This window comes from Coregonus clupeaformis, unplaced genomic scaffold, assembly GCF_020615455.1.
Source record: "Coregonus clupeaformis isolate EN_2021a unplaced genomic scaffold, ASM2061545v1 scaf4213, whole genome shotgun sequence".
NCBI classification, from domain to species: Eukaryota; Metazoa; Chordata; class Actinopteri; order Salmoniformes; family Salmonidae; genus Coregonus; species Coregonus clupeaformis.
This window is the reverse complement of record NW_025537667.1, coordinates 1-6,491: the sequence shown is the minus strand read 5'-3', so window position 1 is coordinate 6,491 and position 6,491 is coordinate 1.

Below are 6,491 nucleotides of genomic sequence, written 5' to 3'. Positions count from 1 at the left end.
AGAGAGAGAGAGAGAGAGAGAGAGAGAGAGAGAGAGAGAGAGAGAGAGAGAGAGAGAGAGAGAGAGAGAGAGAGAGAGAGAGAGAGAGAGAGAGAGAGAGAGAGAGAGAGAGAGAGAGAGAGAGAGAGAGAGAGAGAGAGAGAGAGAGAGAGAGAGAGAGAGAGAGAGAGAGAGAGAGAGAGAGAGAGAGAGAGAGAGAGAGAGAGAGAGAGAGAGGCAAATCTGTGAAGAGTTCAGAAGTATGTTGCAGAAGGAAGATGGGAGGGATGTTTGCAATGCTCCACAAAGACGGCAATAAAATGATCATCAGAAAGCCTGGGTATAATCTGCTGTGAATAGAGAGTTCTATTACAATGTGCCTCCATGTGATAAACGACGGGCTGTCAGAAGCTAGCAAGCAAGCTTAAATGAGCTCTTAAAAAGAAGCAGGAACTCTGGTAACTGGTACAAAGTGGAGAGCCTGAGCTATCATACTCTCAAATGCTGAGGCTTGAACTGTGACACGGGAGCCAGATAGGAGATAGACTTTATTTATTTCAGAAGCAAGGTTTTTCCATGTTAGCCAACATCAATCTGACTCTTCTTCGCTCAGTTCAGACGGAATCAGTGGAAAACAAAGTCAACAGGGAAAATGCTTTTTGCTGATTTTATCATTCAAGTATTTCTTTTTTTCTCTTTATTTTGTAACATCCCAACATTTTGAGAATTGCCTGGAGGGGTGCGCATCCCAGGTGGTCGCACTCTGTGCCTCTCCCTGTCCCTCTCTCCCCCCTCAATCTCACAAAGGGAATATGTGCATGAGATTGTTCCTCAGCTCACCCCTTCCTTCCCTCCAAACCCCCAGTATTACCGTGCTCCGTGCATGTGTCTCTGCTAGCCTAGAATATCTTAAGGTGTGAGTTGGAAAGGGTAGACATCTCCAGATTTCCCCATGGATTCCAGCATCACAGCTAAGGCATGTTGAGACTCATATCACACAAAGGGAATGACATCTTTCCAGATTGAGGGCACAGGCAGCAGCATATCTTTATGTGACTGTGCATATGCCTGTTTCCCTCCCTGACTGCATGTCTAGAACCTCATGTAACCTCATGTAACAGTGGAAGTGAGAGAAACCAGGAAAAAAATTTTTTACATCTAATTTTCCTACCAATATATCATAAAAAATTGATATTTCTAAACCCTTGATATGTTTGGTGTTAGCATGTAGTTATTGCCATTATCATGATGGATATTTAGTAAATTCCACAACCTAATTAAATGGCATCAGGACAGTGAGAATCTTGACCCCCAAATCTTTCACTGTTCCCAGACATCACGATCACACCATTCTCAGTATACAGCACAGTACACACTCTCCCTCTCTCGCCAGTCACTTATTTTCTCTGAACTACAGTAAATTACAAAATGGTAGCCGGCAGTCACCATGGTAAATCCCTGACAGTACATCTATCTGCATTGCGGTTTGGCAGGCAGGCAGGCCAGAGCCCAGGCAGGCCAGAGCCCAGTGTGTCTCTTCACTGGTTAAGGTTAATCCCTCACTAAACTGGGAAGAGGAGGAGGGGAGGGGGGGATTCTACTGATGCGAACCATGTCACATCACATCTGGAGGGGGGGCTACTCTAGTGTCGTGACGGTAATGCACACGACACCAGCATTCTGGGTTTCCACTGCTGCTTAGTGTGTTTGTTTGTTGTATCCTATCTGTTCTTGGCGGCGTTGGGTAATGATTTTGAGAGCAGCCAGGGAACCCCAGAAGGGGCTTGTGTTGTTGTGAGGCTAAGCAGCGTGTTGTGACATGCCAGCAGCCCCAAATGGCTTTAGAAGCAAATGGCAGTGAGTGCATGGTGCACAGTGTACAGTTACAGCCCCATCCCCTCCCCTCTAAATCTCTAATGAACACTTGGTAATTAGGCAGGGTCTCTTTGGGAGGGACTAATGGAAGAAGGTCCTGAAGCTGATTAGTCCTGGATGCTACTGAGGCTCCAGAGACCATCTGTTCTCTTCTGTTCTCTTCTCCCCATCTTCAATCCCCCCTATCAGAACTATTCAATGAAATAGTCATCATTCCTCCTCGGGTACTGTGCATTCACTGGAACTGTCCCTTGTACATTAACACATTTGTTCCCAAATACACCCATTTCCTAACCCGAAATGCCCTATTTGTTACTCATAAACCCTAGTTCCTTTGCCAATACACCTCATCCCTGTTACTTGCCTATCTCTGCCCTGTTACCTACTTTCTTTAGGCCTGTATTCCCCAAGTCACCAACAGTAACCTATATTCAGCTATTCGCTGCACATTCCAACCCTGTTATTTGTATATCTAAGTCCAATGACCTCTGACCTTTTATAGGCTAATCATTTCATAGATAAACTCAAAGTAAAGTGGTATAACACATGTGTGTCACGATCGTCTGGGTAAGGAGTAGTAGACCAAGAAAGAAAGAAACATGACTTTATTTAATTAAAGTACTAACAAACAAACAAAACACGACTCGTGAAGTCCAACGGTTAACATACCGACACGGAACAAAAACCCACAACACCCAAGAGAAAACACACAGTTTAAATATGGCTCCCAATCAGAGACAACCAGCCGACAGCTGACACTCGTTGCCTCTGATTGGGAGTCACACATGCAAACATAGACATAGACAACCTAGAACACCCAACATAGAAAATGAACACATAGAATGCACACACCCTGGCTCAACATATAGAGTCCCAGAGCCAGGGTGTGACAGTACCCCCCCCTAAAGGCGCGGACTGCGACCGCGTCTTAACAAACCCCAAACCGGGGAGGGCTGGGTGGGCATTCCTCCTCGGAGGCGGCTCCGGCTCCGGCCTTGACCACCACCCCTCCATAATACCCCCGTAGCGCCCTTGGTCCGGGTCTGACCCCGCTGGCTGGATCTGGACTGGACATAGACGGAGCGGATAGCTTACGCTCCGTTGTGGAGCAGCTGACCGGTCTTACCAGGCTGACGACTCGCACCCCGGGCTTGGTGCGAGTAGCAGGAACGGGCTGAACCAGGCTGACGACTCGCACCCCTGGCTTGGTGCGAGTGGCAGGAACGGGCTGGACCAGGCTGGCGACTCGCACCCCCTGGCTTGGTGCGAGTGGCAGGAACGGGCTGAACCAGGCTGACGACTCGCACCCCTGGCTTGGTGCGAGTGGCAGGAACGGGCTGGACCAGGCTGACGACTCGCACCCCTGGCTTGGTGCGAGTGGCAGGAACGGGCCGGGCCGGGCTGGCGACGCGCACCGTAGGTTTGGTGCGAGTGGCAGGAACAGGCCGGGCCGGGCTGGCGACGCACACCGTAGGTTTGGTGCGAGTGGCAGGAACAGGCTGGGCCGGGCTGGCGACGCACCCCGTAGGCTTGGTGCGTGGAGCAGGGACAGGCCGGGCTGGGCTGGCGACGCACCCCGTAGGCTTAGTGCGTGGAGCAGGGACAGGCCGGGCTGGGCTGGCGACGCACCCCGTAGGCTTAGTGCGTGGAGCAGGGACAGGCCGGGCTGGGCTGGCGACGCACCCCGTAGGCTTGGTGCGTGGAGCAGGGACAGGCCGGGCTGGTCTTGCGACGCACCCCGTAGGCTTGGTGCGTGGAGCAGGGACAGGCCGAACCGGGCTGTGGAGACGGATAGGAGACCTGGAGTGAAGAGCGGCCACCACCCGTCCTGGCTGAATGCCTACCCTCACACACTCTGTGTGAGGCATCCGCACAGGACGTACAGGGCGGTGTACCCCTGGCCTGGTGGCCTCCTGGATTCGCCCCATCTTTGCCTCCGTCAGCCCCTTCGTCCATGCCGTGTGCCCCCCCCCTAAACATTTCTTGGGGTTGCCTCTCGACCCTCCGACGCTGCTCCCACGTCCAGGTTGCCTGTTCCTGGACACGCTGCTTGGTCCTGGTATGGTGGGTTTTTCTGTCACGATCGTCTGGGTAAGGAGTAGTAGACCAAGGCGCAGCGTGTGAAAGAAACATGACTTTATTTAATTAAAGTACTAACAAACAAACAAACAAAACACGACTCGTGAAGTCCAACGGTTAACATACCGACACGGAACAAAAACCCACAACACCCAAGAGAAAACACACAGTTGAAATATGGCTCCCAATCAGAGACAACCAGCCGACAGCTGACACTCGTTGCCTCTGATTGGGAGTCACACATGCAAACATAGACATAGACAACCTAGAACACCCAACATAGAAAATGAACACATAGAATGCACACACCCTGGCTCAACATATAGAGTCCCAGAGCCAGGGTGTGACAATGTGCCCCAGCCCCATTAACTTTTTTCCTACCACAAATTTGTTGCCAGAAAGAATTTGAATGGGCAATAGACGTCCATCCAGACCCATTACCTGTATGAGCCTTGTGTATCCTTACACCCCATTACTCAAATAAACCAGGTACAGTGAGGGAAAAAAGTATTTGACCCCCTGCTGATTTTGTACGTTTGCCCACTGAAAAAGAAATGATCAGTCTATAATTTTAATGGTAGGTTTATTTGAACAGTGAGAGACAGAATAACAACAAAAAAATCCAGAAAAACGCATGTCAAAAATGTTATAAATTGATTTGCATTTTAAATGAGGGAAATAAGTATTTGACCCCCTCTCAATCAGAAAGATTTCTGGCTCCCAGGTGTTTTTTATACAGGTAACAAGCTGAGATTAGGAGCACACTCTTAAAGGGAGTGCTCCTAATCTCAGTTTGTTACCTGTATAAAAGACACCTGTCCACAGAAGCAATCAATCAATCAATCAGATTCCAAACTCTCCACCATGGCCAAGACCAAAGAGCTCTCCAAGGATGTCAGGGACAAGATTGTAGACCTACACAAGGCTGGAATGGGCTACAAGACCATCGCCAAGCAGCTTGGTGAGAAGGTGACAACAGTTGGTGTGATTATTCGCAAATGGAAGAAACACAAAAGAACTGTCAATCTCCCTCGGCCTGGGGCTCCATGCAAGATCTCACCTCGTGGAGTTGCAATGATCATGAGAATGGTGAGGAATGAGCCCAGAACTACACGGGAGGATCTTGTCAATGATCTCAAGGCAGCTGGGACCATAGTCACCAAGAAAACAATTGGTAACACACTACGCCGTGAAGGACTGAAATCCTGCAGCGCCCGCAAGGTCCCCCTGCTCAAGAAAGCACATATACAGGCCTGTCTGAAGTTTGCCAATGAACATCTGAATGATTCAGAGGAGAACTGGGTGAAAGTGTTGTGGTCAGATGAGACCAAAATCCAGCTCTTTGGCATCAACTCAAGTCGCCGTGTTTGGAGGAGGAGGAATGCTGCCTATGACCCCAAGAACACCATCCCCACCGTCAAACATGGAGGTGGAAACATTATGCTTTGGGGGTGTTTTTCTACTAAGGGGACAGGACAACTTCACCACATCAAAGGGACGATGGACGGCGCCATGTACCGTCAAATCTTGGGTGAGAACCTCCTTCCCTCAGCCAGGGCATTGAAAATGGGTCGTGGATGGGTATTCCAGCATGACAATGACCCAAAACACACGGCCAAGGCAACAAAGGAGTGGCTCAAGAAGAAGCACATTAAGGTCCTGGAGTGGCCTAGCCAGTCTCCAGACCTTAATCCCATAGAAAATCTGTGGAGGGAGCTGAAGGTTCGAGTTGCCAAACGTCAGCCTTGAAACCTTAATGACTTGGAGAAGATCTGCAAAGAGGAGTGGGACAAAATCCCTCCTTTTTCTGGATTTTTTTGTTGTTATTCTGTCTCTCACTGTTCAAATAAACCTACCGTTAAAATTATAGACTGATCATGTCTTTGTCAGTGGGCAAACGTACAAAATCAGCATCGGATGAAATACTTTTTTCCCTCACTGTAAATCCATGGGCATACTCATATAAAACAGGTCAACCCCAGTGCACAAGCATTCATACAAACTAGGTCTACACATGTACTTCAGCCCCAATATTCTTACAGACCAGGCATACACCTGCACATCTAACTCAATATAGATTTTTTTTCAAACAGATCTACTGCTACATGTCAGCTTCAATTGTCATAAAAATAGGTGTACTTCTGCATTTCAGCCCCAATATTCATACAAACCAGGTCTACACCTGTACTTCAGCTCCAATCTTCATACCTACAAAGTGTGCACCTGTGCTTGAACCCAATTAGTCAACTAAGCCAGGTCTAAATGTGCCGAAGCCTGAATAGTCAAACTGTAAACCTGGACTACCCCTGCACATCAGTTCCAGTACGCCTATAAACCAGGTCTACACCTTTGACTGAGTCCCAATAATAATATAAACCAGATCTACACCTGAATATCTCAGCCCAAATACCCACATGAACCATGTTTACACCTGTGGCTATGTCCCAATAGTCTGATAAACCAGGTCTACCATTGTGCAAGAGACACATAACAAACAAACTTATTGACATAAAATATTTGTCAAGTTATTATACTGCTTGGAGTTTGCCAGAAGGCAC